This window comes from Acinonyx jubatus, chromosome B4 (assembly GCF_027475565.1).
Source record: "Acinonyx jubatus isolate Ajub_Pintada_27869175 chromosome B4, VMU_Ajub_asm_v1.0, whole genome shotgun sequence".
Lineage (NCBI taxonomy): Eukaryota > Metazoa > Chordata > Mammalia > Carnivora > Felidae > Acinonyx > Acinonyx jubatus.
The window spans coordinates 7,158,546-7,173,391 of record NC_069387.1 but is presented as its reverse complement, the minus strand read 5'-3'; positions in this window follow the sequence as shown (position 1 = coordinate 7,173,391).

Below are 14,846 nucleotides of genomic sequence, written 5' to 3'. Positions count from 1 at the left end.
TCCCCTTCTGCCTCTCTCCCCCAACCCCTCAGCTCCACTCGGAACCCAAGACTCCAGGGTCAACTTTGGTACAGCAATGGGCGTCCCCCGACACAGGGGCATTTGCCTCCACGGGCCACAGGGACTGGGCCCCACGCCCCGCCCTTCCGGGCCATCATTTCTTCGGGGCCGCCTGCAATGAGACATTGGCCCAGAAAATTCCCCTTCTTGCTCAGGGGTCTGTGGTATTTTCACTTGGGAGGTGATACGGCTCTCTAGACGGCTAATGCGTCACCAAATGGTTATTTCATTATTCACCGAATAAATGGTATCAGGTCAGCACCGACTCCAACTTCGGATCTCGCTGGCTTGGGATCAATGAAGCATGCCTGTTGCCTTCCAGCGTTCCCCTCCTCAGCCTGAAAACCTTTCTTCGGCCTCCCTGGGAGGGCCGCACAGATCCTTTCCAGTGGCCAGCTCCAGAACAAAGAGCAGAGTTCGTATTTCTTCACCTCTCCGTCACCAACACTGAGCACGCCGTACGGCGGGGGCTCATCGCGTGGCCTGTTTGCGGAGTTTCTGAAGGAGGCGTTAGGGACGTGCAGGGTCGGGAGCCAGTCCCCTCTGAGGTGTTTCTCAGGATGAGGTCCCGTGTCCACCTGTACCGGCATCTCCAACGGTCCCTGCATAAAATGCAGATTCCTCAGCCCACGACCTGCTGACTCAAAATGGCGGGGGGGGGGGGGCCTGGGGCGCTGCATCTTTTCACAAGCTTCCCAGGTGTGCTGCAGTCACTAAGGCACTGATTCAACCCCATTTTACCTTCCCAGAGACGTTTCTGGATAGAAGAGGAGGCGACTTTTGATCGAAGGAGGCATATGAGTGACTGTAAGTCTTCAGCGACTCTAGACATTTGTGGACATGAGAGGCCCCACCAACTATTACCATGAGGTCACCCGGCCTGACCGTGGCCCAGCCTTTGTGAACTGGTCACCCAGAGACAAGTGGAAAAGCGTCTCCCGCCACATCTCCCAATTGTTATTCACCCGAGGTCCCGGCAACAGAACCTGAGCTCAGGTGAGCCGGGCTCCCAGGTGTGCGGACAGTGCCGCGTACAAGACCATACGGTTCCGGTCCTCTGTGTCGGGTAAAGGGTAGGAAGAAGGAGGCTGTGGGACACGAACTAGCTCCTTTAGTGTTGACACCCTACTGACGGTCGCACTTTCCGCAGGACAGTCCCTTTGGTCCATTCCTATTGATCCAAAGACCGGTTGGTGAGTCAATTCGGTGAAATCAGCCTGCGTGGTAACACCCGCAGAGCCGGCCTGGGGTCAGTTACTTTCTGACCAAGTGCGGCGGCTTCTCCTGCTCCCCCCTAACTGAGCGCGGGCATCGCAGACCCACCTACACCGGCGTAGAACTTGCCTGGAAACCATTTTGTGATGAAAACGAGAAGAGCCATCCGGGGCGCAACACCTATCCGGAGGGGAGACGGGTTTACCGTGTGGCTCTGCCCGGTGGGCGAAGTGTATGAAAATACGTGGAAGCGTCTCATTCATTCATTTCACCACGGTGGGAGAGTGCCTATACTTCTCCCTTTTATAACCAGATCTTCCTCGGCACCAACTCTGTCCCTGGCACGGTAGCCTACAAGCCCAAAGGCCCCCCGTTAGAAACCCTGCATCCCTTCTCAATCAAAAATCATTAAAAAGGCCGAGTTGTGGAAAGACTAGGTTTAGGAGGGGCTGGATGAAAGAAGCGGAATGTGTGTGTGTGTGTGTGTGTGCATTCTTCTAAAGGATAGGTGCAATTTCAGACTCTTTCACATAGAAATATAACAAAGGAGCCCAGAGCTCATAGCCACGGCGTGCCCATCTGTCGACAGGCTATTCAATTAACTTATTGTTACCAGCAAAACGCCAGCTCGGGGCGTCTGGAGAAAGAGGAAGTCCCAGGTGCTAAAGTGACAGCCATTAAGCTGCTGGCAGAGCCGAGAAAGCAAGTTGTTCCATCCGAGGCGTGCTGACCGCCTTCTCTTCCCCGGGTTCTCCCCCTTCCCTCCACCTCTCACTTCCTCCTCTCTCCTCCTCCGGATTCACGCTTCTTCCCCTTTCTTCCCCCCACCCCGGCCAGGGTATGTCTGCTTGGGGACGAGAAAAGGTCGCCCTCTCAATCTGAATCAAGCACTTCTTCTTGAGCGAGAAGCCCCGATAGAGAAGAGGGCTCAGTTCTGAGAATTTGCTGAAACGTCTATTTATGTCGACAGGGCCAAGGGAGGGGAGCGGGGGGGGGGGGGGGGGAAGACCGTTTTTTCTGCGGCCTCAGATGAACTTCAAACTATTCCCCACCCTTCCCTCCCCACGCGAGGTCTTATTTGCACTCCCCACCCTGTCGCTGACTGCTCTCCCACTCTCAAAGTCATTTCTTGGTTTCGCCCTCAAGGGGCCAAGAAGCCAAAAAGATGGGGCCGCTCGGCGAGAACAGAGCCACGGCTCCAACTACAAAGCTGCACGCGTCCCAGGGGCTCTGGGGAGCACCCGGGCTGGGGGTTGGAAGGGTGTCACCTTGCCACAGGGACACAGCTGGGGCTTCCTGACTCACGGCCATGGCACTTGCAGGTTCAAGGCTGTGCCGGAGATGGCTGCGTTTACCATCGTGTTTTCATGATCTCCGTCCCCTGGCAAGGGCTCCGAGGGGAAATTAATGGCCCTGAAAGCAGAAACGTGAATGTGACAGACATGGATATATCCTAAGCATTATATCTAATTAGAGGGAGTGAATCACAAATTTAAGCATCTTAAATATAGGCATAAAAAGAAATAATTAACCCTCAAACAGGAAGCTACTGAGCCATCAGATTGCATCGTTTGAGAACCAAGAAAAGCCAGTCAGCACACTGGAAGCCTGAGAAAAGCAGAGGTGAATCCTCTGGTGGGGTTTCAATATTCTGCTCGCTTCTCTAGATGTGCTAAGGAAGGTCCTTCCGAGAGCAGAGGCGTCTATGCAGGGGACCATTCCAGTGTTGCAGGAGAATCAGCCTCTCTTTGTAGAAAGTGAGGCTCCTTAGAAGGTAGACGAAGCCTGAACCCTTCCCACTGGGGTATTGACGGTGTGTTCAGCATCTGTCTTTATAAGGAAGGTTCAATCCAAAAGCACAGGAGTGCCACAGCTTTATAAGGAAATTTTGTTCGAGCTTTAGTTGCCCTCGGCCCAGGTTAAGAAGCCATCTGAGAAGTGCTCCCCGGTCGTGCTCCACGGAATCGCAACACTGCCTGGTCCTGGATTAGAAGCTCCCAGAAAGAAGAGGTGGTGGTCTCATCCAAACAGGTCCCATCGTTTCCCGTGTCAGCCCAGACCTAATCATCGGGAGCAACACGACCGTCACGGGTGACCGTGAAAATGGGTCTGACAGTCCCCAGTGGAGGACACCATGTCAGGAGCCGGACGCTGTGGGTTCCAGGTCCAGCTATTTGAGCGGCATCCTGATTTCACGCAAGGGGAACCTGTTGCCCGTTATCGAGAGTGAGAGTCTGAGCCCTCGGTGTCCACCGTGTCCCAGGGCCGGAGTCGCCACGGAAACGCAGCGCAAGCAAGCACGGGATGGAACCATGCTTTCTTCACTGAGACAGGACAGGGCAATGTCACCCTCCTGGTGAGTGCCGGTCCCCACGGCCAGCCTGCACACAGGCTTCTTGTGCTGCAGCAGAAGACCCCGTCCCCTCCTCACAGATGTAACAGTGGGGTCGGCCAATGTCATAGAAACATTAAGCAGAACGAAGGGGCGCACACTGAGTCCCAAACAGGGAGAGACATCCCCGCATAAGACTACAAGCCCGATACAGTCTGTGCGGCTCTTTATCTCCCGAAAAGGAGGAGTTTCGGCCCCAAAGCCTGATCATAGGCGGCCTCGTGGCGTGTCAAAAGATTACACGCTCCAGATTGCCTTCCCAGGAACGGTGACCTTGGGAGAACCCCTTCATCTGGCCACGTCTCGGTTTCCCGGTGTAGAAAATACAGACAGCAGAGACGACCTTGCTTCTCCACACGGGGCTCTGATGAGGTCGGAACGAGACCGTGTACTGAAAAAAAGCCTTGAAAACCTGTAAGCCTCCGTGGGACACGTGCATGTGGCCAACAACCTAAGAATGCTCTCTAAAGCCGGAAGGACTTTTCAGCCCTTCTGAAGTAACTTGTTAACATCCTAGAGTCCGCTTTGCGTCCAGCTGGGATGAAAATAAATTTCTCGCCACTTCTTGGCACCTGTGGGTCCTTCGACATCAAGATTTGGCAGCAGGAATTCTCTCTTTCACTCCAGTAACGGCGTCTCAAATGTTTGCTTTCCCGATCTATTTCCCTTTCACTAAGAGCACCCAGGTCGCTGTTCTTCTTCCTCTCCAGGCCTATCTTGACAATTTTCTCCCCAAATACCAGACGCCATGGGGGCCGGTGCTGTCCTTGACAACGCAAGCCTCATTTACCCATATGCCCACTTTTAGAAAAAAGGGCTTGCACGGAATGCAATTCCGCCACGTTAAATGGCATTTCAGGAAAATGGTTAATGCTATGGTTATTTGAAAAGTGCAGGTTACAACATGTATGTAGTAACAATCCATTGAACACATCCCACACACGTGTCTCCTGAAGATGGGAAAAATATATACATCAAAATATCAAACAGTTGCATCTAGGTAATGAGAACAAATTTTAATTCATCTTTGTGCCTAGCGATACTTTCTATGATTTTTTAGGTAAGCACACATTTCTTTTGGGGAAAGGAAAGAAATTTATTTTAAAATGCTGTTTTGTTCCTTCCGTAGAAAGGAACATATGTGCTCAATAAATCAGGGACATAGTATCCTCCTCTAACTGAAATTACCCTAACCGTGGCTCTCACGATCTGGGTAAAAATGAAGCAATCAACTGTTGTGGTGGCTACCACCGTTTTCTTTCTTTTTTTTTTTTTTTAATTTTATTTTTGAGACAGAGACAGAGCATGAATGGGGGAGGGGCAGAGAGAGAGGGAGACACAGAATTGGAAGCAGGCTCCAGGCTCTGAGCCATCAGCCCAGAGCCCGACGCAGGGCTCGAACTCACGGACCGCGAGATCGTGACCTGAGCTGAAGTCGGACGCTTAACCGACTGAGCCACCCAGGCGCCCCTACCACCGTTTTCCATAGTAAGAAAGTTTCCATCAACCCAATATACACATACATATACATGTGACTGAGGGAAAATTTTCAAGAAAGAATACATACCTCTGCTGCATGTGATCAATTCAGACATTTTCTATTCTATGCTGTTCATCGTCCGCAGTTGGAAACTACCCGATCTATTGCAAATGCCTTGTTTTACAAAATTAGGTGCCTGACCACCAAATTCAAGATCACGTCCAAGGACAGAGGACCAAGTCACCCTAAAGAACATCCTTTGGTGAGATTGTTTCTCTATCTGTCACCTGAGGTCTCTCGGGAATTACACTTTGGTCCCCTGACCCAGATCAATATATTTCCAATGCCCAAGTCAGCCACCACCAAAAAGAATTTTCCAACTGTTGAACTTCTGTGAGGAAGTTTATGCCAAGTTCTTGATCTTAAACATGACAATGGCAGAAGCAATTCTCCCTCTTGGAAATGAGAATAAAATCCCTTCAGCTTGGAAACCTGTATAAATTTTCATGGAGCCAAACAGGTGAAAATGGACCCCAATTCAGTGATAATCTAGTATATTAGACAGGAGCATCTCACAGTTTCCTATCCTTGTCATCTTCGTGTCTTTTATTTAATGAGAGAGCTGGATGCAAAAATATTAACCGTCATCTTCTTCAAAGTGGTAAGGTCTAAGACACCACTCATGTAATGATGAGCTATGGAAAATCCACTTTTTATAAGACCGATACATTTTCTGGTAGACCGTTCCCTTCTGGGACGGCATCACACACACAACAGAGCTCCTAATGCAAAGACAGTGGTGAAGGTAAGCGGTAGTGATCGAACAGCATGCTGAGAGGCTGGCCTTCAGGGACTCTGTCCCCCTTGCCAACCAGGATGGTTGCTTACCCACGAATGTGACCAACAAGCACTCACAAATTCTTGTGGTGCCTTCCTCACGGCCAGGTGGATGGATCTCTAAACAGTGTGACTGAAATGCATGGTCAGAATGCTTTCTAGAACGAGTCCACCTCTGAGAGTGTGGTTGTGGCCTAATGTCCCTGGGCTGAGGTTTCTGGAGTTTCCATCCGTGGTCTGGGCTGCAATGGTCTGATTAAGCTTCACATGTGCTGAGGGTTTGAGGTGAAGGAAAAAGGGAACTGGAACAACTCTCACCTCATCAATTCTGACCACATCCTCCCCTCTCCAATTACCCCAAGAGGAGAGGAAAGAAAGGCAGTGGGCGTAGAATAAAATAAAGAAAACAGAAAGGAGAAAAAGGAAGACATGGTGAAGGGAAGAGGGGAAAAAAGGCTAGAAGGAACCTCCGGACTGGTTTCTCCTCTCGGAAACAGAAACTTGGAGCCTAAGTTCCAAAGAACTTCTCTTCATTTTTCCTTCCTTTCTTTCCTTCCTTCCCCAATTGCTCTCCCAAGTACAAGATGTTCAATGCCAGTCACCTGTGAATGCGGCTTTATTAAATAAATATCTGAACATTCGAAACGGGTCTTCATCAGCAATACCGTTATGTGAACCTATGCTTTATGTACACAGGAGCCTGGTGTATTTAGAAGAGTGGCACATTCGAAAAGAAAAGCTTTCGAACACGGTATAAAGGATCCTCAAAAAATTAAAAATAGAGCTACTATATGATCCAGCAATTGCACTTGGAGGAATGCACCCGAAGGAAACAAAAGCACCAACTCAAAAAGATATCTGCACCCTCATGTTCACAGCAGCATTGTTTGCAACAGCCAAAACATGGAAGCAGCCTAAGCACCCATCGATGGATGAATGGATAAGGAAGCTGGGATACACACACACACACACACACACACACACACGCAGTATTCAGGAATTCTTTGAAAAAAAAAAAACCTAGGAAATCCTACCATTTGTGACAGGATGGACCGTGAGGACATTACACTAAATGAAATAAGTCAGACAGAGAAAGACACACGCTGTATGATCTCACATATATGAGGAATCTTTAAGAAAACAAAAACAAACTCATAGAAAAAGAGATCAGACTTACGGTTCTGGAGGGAGGGGAAGGGGGGACGGGGGAAGAGGGGAGGAAGGAGGAAATGCAAGAAGGTGATCAGAAGGTACAAACTTACGGCTATAAGATAAATAAGTCCTGGGGTAGACTGTCCAACATGGTGGCCACAGCCAACACTGCTGGGTGATGTGCAGGGAAATATTCAAGAAAGTAGATCCTAAGAGTGTTTGTCACGGGAGAAATTATTTTTTCTTTACTCTCTTCTTCTTTCTTTTATTTAAGAGAAGATGGGTGTTAGCTGAACCTATCGTGGTAATCATTTCACCCTACATGTAAATCAAACCATCATGCTGTGCACCTTAAACTTATACAGTGATGCGTGTCAACTGTGTTTTCATAAAACTGGGGGGACAGAGTTTAAATAATGACTTTTCTTTAGTTCCCTGAGTACGATCATAATACCACTCTATTGCATATATTATCTTTCAAATAAAGTTTATTTCTAATTGCATGACACATCTCAGTGATCCCGGAACCCGGTGGAAGTGGCAGGTGGAGAGGAAGAATCAGGAGCAAGCCCAAGAGAAAAGATGTACTTAAACAGAACCCTATTCCCTCCCCCAGTGCTCAAGCCTTTCGAAGTATGTCACCACATCCCTCAGCAACAGGTACACATTATACCCACAGTGGAGCACAGATTCTCAGAATTATCACTATTATCCCATCCACGACTTCCCTTTTTTATTTCAGGAAATACCTGACGGGGAAATTTACGTAACTTGCCGAAGGCCAGCTGGGGACTGAGCTGGACGTATAATTCAAGTGTCCTCCTTGCTCCCTTCTGACCCTGCTGTCTGACCACCAGCCAGCGTTAGCCATTCTGATGCCACTCAAAGTCACATAGAGCCTGCCTGTGCCATGATAAACCAGCTCAGAAATGAAAACCTCAATCAACTGACCCGAGTCAGTCAAATGGACTAGTTTTTTTCAGCTCATGAAACTGAATAGCCTACCTTTTTTGGCACTGAAGAGACAAATTCATTATGAGTCATTGGAACAGAAGTCATAGGACAACATTCAAAGTGGTAGATGATCAGAACATTACTGTTCCAAGAGATCATTGTAGCTGGACCCTCTCTCAGCAGCTAATGCATTACATGACTGGAAAACATAAGTAGAGTCTAGAACTGGTTTTAGCAGAATATTCTGGAAAGTGATATCTATAAGCAACTGCAGAGAGGTTATTGATACTTGCTAGCTTCATTCACTCATACATTTACTCACTTAACTCTTACCGCACACCTGTTATGTGCCAGAAACTGAATGGGATGCCGTTTAGTATTCAGAAATAAATGCAGTCCCTGCCATCAGAGATCTTACAATAGGAGATGAGAAATAAACGTAACTTAGGCAGGATACAATAAGGGCTACGTAGAGGCGTTTAAAGCATCCGTATGCGTGGTGGCACCGTGGAAGATGGCCCGACCCCAACAGTGAGTGCTGGGGAGCTTGCAGGGGGAGGTCGAGCCTGATCGGGAAACCCGGGTGGGACATTGGGAGCATGGGAATGAAAACATGGAGATCCGTAAAAGAGGATTTAATCCAACATAGGCAACTAAAGGAACTGGACCCACATAAAGAACAATCCGAGATAGGGACCCAAGTGCAAATTCCAATTTCTCTTCTAGGTGGAAAGGAGGGGCAAATGAGGGTAATAAGAATAACATCAGAGTCTTGGGTAGAGATGAGTGGGGACATGGGGAGGGCAACTGCGTTTTGCTTATTGCCCCCGTCAAGGAATATCCTAGAAGCCTTACATAAGGTATCTCGTTTCATCTCTGCGACAATCCTACCCACCGGGTATCTTTGCGCCCTTTTCACAGATAGCTTCAGTGACTTCCGTGGAGCTTTACCAACAGACGAAGGACTTTCACACGTGCTGTGTCAACTTAATCGTCACATTCCTGCTCCATAAGTAGGACAGGAATCCTTACGTTATAAAAGAGGGAACTGAGGTCTGGGAAGGTGCCCAACTTTCCAAGGACAGGGGAAGAGTCCCTATGACTTTTCCTTTCCATCGGTGGCCTTGTGCAGAGGACTGCACAGACAACCCACACACTCACTTTCTCCCCAGCATGAGTTGGCTTTTTATCCACGTGACTAGCTCATCAGTCTGGTCATCTGAAATCCAGCTGACGGAAACCCCAATTTATAACCGCAGCCTCCAAAGAGTTCGTGCCAGGTTTGGGAAATCCGGCTTCCCCACACGAAGAGCAGCAGACCGTGGGTACCATTTGTACTGACCTTTCGGGGGGGTGTTATTATGCCCTGTTAACTTGAGACAGAAGGCTCAGTCTTCAAGGCGTCGTCAGGTCCACGCAGCCCAAGTGATGCGCCACAGCCCCAAGAGCCTACAAAATCATTTAGGGAGTACATTGTAGATCAGTCTGGAAAAGACCCAAATTATGATTGCCCAAGTCTCAACAAAACTTTAAAAAAAAAAAAAAAAAGCAAGTCTTGCTTGGCAACTGTGTGAAGACCACACCTTATGCGACACATACCTGGGCCTCATCGTGCTTGCACAAGGCACTTTCAGAACGGCCAATAAAACATTGCAAGATTAAGCTCCTTTGACTCCAAGCACTGGGGTAAAAGTCCCCTGTCAAAGTAGGCCCTGAATTTCTCCAAAAGCATAATTTAGCAGCCATGGCCAACAAGAGAGCGGTTGGATAAACTACAGCCCACTACTGGGGCGCCTGGGTGGCTCAGTCGGTTAAGCGTCTGACTTTGGCTCAGGTCATGATCTCACGGTTCGTGGGTTCAAGTCCCGCATCGGTCTCTCTGCTGTCAGCACAGAGCCTGCTTTGGATCCTCTGTCTGCCTCTCTCTCTGCCCCTCCCCTGCTCACTCTCTGTCTCTCTCAAAAAGAAAAAGAAAAAAAACACACTATATAAACATGAAATTAAAAAAGAAATTAAAAAACTACAGCCAACTACTAACAGAAATCCCAGGAACACAGATTTCCATTAAACATCTCAGCCATGTGAGTTTTCGCCCGTCGAAATCCACACTCGCCCACCCACCCAAAGTACAGCTACCAATCCAAGTGGCACAAAGATATGAGGAACCACGGACCCCATCCCATCCATCCCTGCCTCTTGACCGAATCACTTCCTGATCAGGGAGATCTCTTTTCTCCGAGATCTCCCAACCCCCAAAGTAGCCTTTAGTCAGCGACTCTCCTCTGACATGCAACTCACACGAATCTCAACAGTATTCAAGTCCAAGCCTATCCTATAAACAACTCTCCTGAAAAATAAACACCACCTACGGCAGCAGGCCAAATACTACAAAAAATGCGGTATAAATCGAAGGGGAGGGGCGGAAGGCAAAACAAATTCTGCCATTCCTGCCTCTCTACATAGCTTGACCAGAAAAGGCTATCCACCTAGAGAGTCACAAGAGCCTAACAACTGAACCAAAAATACCATGGCTCCATTCCTAGCCCACCGTGTACTTGTAAAATGGAGCCCATCATTTAGGCTTCTTGGGGCCCCATTTCCTCGTGTGTAAAATAGGAATAATAATAGCCGCGTCCTCTTTACTCTATGACCATGTGTGGAAGATTAGCAAGATATTGTCTGTAAAAGCACTTTGATCTCCTTGGAGATAGGGCACCCTGTACATTTCAAGTGGTGTTATTACTGCATTTGGACACACACGAAACCTGCATGGCCACTGACCAATAAAGTAACTGGTAATCACATGCCAGGTGTGGCATGAGGAGAGTGGAAACCCAAGACACGAGTGAAGACGGAGGACTGACGTCTCTGATCAACAGAAGAGTTCAGTGAGGGAGGAGACATGCCTATCTAAAGAGAAAAGTTGATGGTAAGACTACCTGACCCAATTCTTGGAAACCGGTTACCAAATCAGAAATTAAAGTCCTGTGAACTGGATGTTTATTCAAGAAGTTCCTAAGAGGTGCCTGCATGGTTCAGTTGGTTGAGCATCAGACTCTTGATTTTGGCTCAGGTCATGATCTCACAGTTTGTGAGTTCCAGCACCACGTCGGGCTCTTCCCTGACAGCTCCAAAGCCTGCTTGGGATTCTGGGATTCTCTCTCTCTCTCTCTCTCTCTCTCTCTCTCTCTCTCCCTCCCCTACTTGTGTTCCCTCTTTCTCAAGATAAATACATAAACTTTCAGAAAAGAAGAAGCAGCAGCTCCTAAAACATCCAACCCCTCAAGGAAGAATTTAGGGAAAAGCTAGCAATGTATCTATATATCTACACGGTCACATCAGAGCTACCCAAAACATGACCCAAATATTCTAGTGTTGATATCCCAAACGACATTTAAAAGTCCCCATAATTAATTATGGACAGTGAGATCATGACCTGAGCCAAAATCAAGAGTCTGATGCAAATATAACTTAAATTCCACCTTGATATTTGTGGGGGGGTTTTGTTTGTTTGTTTGTTTGTTTTAATCTCTGGGCCTTCTCCAATTTTAGAATTACTTGAATGACAAAATCTCTCTTCTTTGGCAAAATGTGGATAATCATATGTATTTTGTCCTCAAGAGTCTTCTGGTGGGGCCTAGAAAGTCTCAATACTTGAACATCTGCCAGTTACTCAATACATATCTCTGGGTTGGTTGTTTGATGACTCCTGACTCCAGTTGTAGAGCTAGATTGCTTCCCAGGCTAGGAAGCAAGAGCTCGGGGTCAAGGTTTCTGTCAGTATGCCTTAGATTCTTGTTCCTGGTTCACTAACTTTCTCCTGCCCACACAGAAGGACAGCCTGCTGCTTTTCGGCCTGTGTACATTCTCTTGAGCTCTCCCTGCTCTGCATTCCCATAGTATTTTGCTATCCAAAAGAGCCAATCATCACTAACAAAAAGTGGAGACTTTATTGTGTGTCTGTGCCGACAGGTGGGCTCTGAAGGGTTTACAAAAGACCAGTTTCAGCTCAGGCATCAGAACACTGCTTTCCAAGCCTCGCTCCTCTGGCCGCAGGAATAGAACTCATTACACTACTTGAAGAAAATGGAAATCAGAGAAGTTCTGGACGCTCTCCCTTTCTCTGCCTTTTTTCCTAGGTGTCATTTGCTCAAGCAAGAAATCTAGGCACTACCTTTGATCCCTCTCATTCATATCCAACTCATAAGCAATTCCTGTCCCATATCCAGTCCAGACATCACTTCCAACCCATAGGCAAGTGTCAACTTGACCTCTCAAAAATCCCAATTCCCTATGCTCTTTTCCAAACTTATAAGCAACCATTTTTCTCACCTTGATTCTGGTGAGAACCCTGTAACTGAACTTGCTTCTTCGCTTCACCTCCACGGTCATCCCTTGTCTTCACAACAGCCAAAGTAAACTTAAGAACATCTATCAGGTTTTGTCAGTCCCCCGCATCAACCCCCAGTCATTTCCCATGGCACTTAGAATAAAAACCCAAATGTCCTTGGCCTACAAAACCCTCCATGATTAGCCTACTCTCCCCTCTCCATCCTCATCAACCACCCTCTCACTGTGCCCTACCGGCCTGCAGTAGAATGAATTCGATGAACAAATAAATTTCAAGCACAAACAACTCCAGCCTACTAGCCTATAGGACCTTTGCACTTGCTGAACCTCTGCCTGAAATACTCCTCCCCCAGACACACTTCGATTTGACCCCTTCTCAACACTCAAATCTCAGTTCAAGTAACACGTCTTCAGAGAGTCCTTCGCTGTCTGTCCTTTCCATACCAACCCAACCCTTTCCCCCAAACGTCCATCAAATCTCTCTCCCTCATGTGTCATCCTGAAATCCCCTTATCTGCATGTGCATTTATTGCCCCGATTTTGAGGTAGAATGCCAGTTCCATCAGAACAAGAATTTTGTCTTAGTCACTGCAATACCCCACAGCCTAGAATAGATGCTGCGCAGATAAATACTGGCTGTTGCATGTTCGTGGATAATTCTCTAGAGTATAAATTTTACTTGAAGTTGAGGAACTTAATATTCCATTTTTATATTAAAATAAGCATGGGCATATTAAGGAGTAGGTTGTACAAAATGTTAAGAGAAAACACGAGACTGTAGGCAAAGTCCCCGTTCGCTAAGGCTGCTTCGAGCTAAGCTCCCAGACTCCTAGAGACTCAAGTTCATGATCTTCTGCTAATAAGCGTTCTCCAGAAGAAAATTCTGACGAGGATAGAGCTCAGCCTTGTTGTCACAGCGGCACGTTGACTCTTAGGTTCCAAGCTCTGAACCGTTTCCCAGTACAAAGTCAACAACCCACACACACGTACCCACATCTTCAGCTGCCTAATTATTTGAAATACAGATACGGATCTTTTTAAGTTTATTTTCATTTATTTTTGAGAGAGAGCAATCGGGGAGGGGCAGAGAGAGAGAGAGAGAGACGGAATCCCCAGCAAGCTTTGCTCTGTCAGTGCAGGGCCGGATGTAGATCTCACAAACTGTGAGATCATGACTTAAGCCAAGATCAAGAGCTGGACGCTTAACTGACTAAGCTACCCAGGCACCCCGGATATGAAACTTTTAAGTTAACTAATTACATGCATCGCCTTTGCCTGGACCAATAATTCATCTCATCCCCTCAAGTCAGTCTAGATTAGCCAGAAGTGGATTCTGCTTTGACAAGGATGCCAGGCTTACTTGCTAGTAACAATTCTTCCCTTTTTTATAGATTTGCCCAGCTTGTGAGGCATGGAAGTGACTGTTGGGCATAAAGTTCCTGGAAAAGTTTTTGCCCCTAGCAAAAATCACTGAAGGTAAGACTTGAAAACAATCATTTCCTCCCCCCAAATGACCCTACTTCATGTATTAAATATATATGTATGTGGTGTTTATCATGAGCCCTTTGACTCTTGAGTATCTTGCAAAAATATGTTAACTCATTTAGACCTTATGGCATGTCTATTACTCTCCCTGGTTTTTTTTTCAATTTGTTTTTAATGTTTATTTTTGAGAGACAGAGACAGAGCACGAGTCGTGGAGAGGCAGAGAGACAGGGAGACACAGAATCCAAAGCAGGCTCCAGGCTCCGAGCTGTCAGCACAGAGCCCGACGCAGGGCTCAAACCCATTAACCGTGAGATCATGACCTGAGCCAAAGTCAGACGCTTAACTGATTGAGCCACCCCTCGCTCCCCTTTCCTGTTTTTTAAAAATAGGAGGCATGGAGGAGTTAAAAGCCATCCAGCCTGGAAGTGACAGAGAAGGAATTGAAACCCAAATAGTACACTTTCAGAGCAGTACTCTCTGGTAGATATCATGCTAGCCACATACATGATTTAAAATTTTCTAAATAAATAAAATAAAATTTTCTAAAAGTCACATTTAAAAAAAAAAGGAAAAAAGAAGCAGGTGAGATGATTGTTAATAATATATTTTATTTAACTCGTTTATGCCAAATACTACCATTTCAACACGCAATCGATGTAGAAGTCATTAATGAGCTCTTTTACATTGTTTTCCTTGTTCTAAGTCCAGACACTGGGTGTATTTTACACTTAGAGCACAGCTCAATTCAGACCAGCCACATTTCAAGTGCTCAGGGGCCACAGGCAGACCCCCTCTTCCACGTAGGACAGCACGGCTGAGCATCCACACTACCCTTCTAATGACATCTCTTGGGAGGACGAAGGGCTTCTATGATGTTGGCTTTATGACAGAAAGTTGGTAGGAAACTTCCAGCCTTAT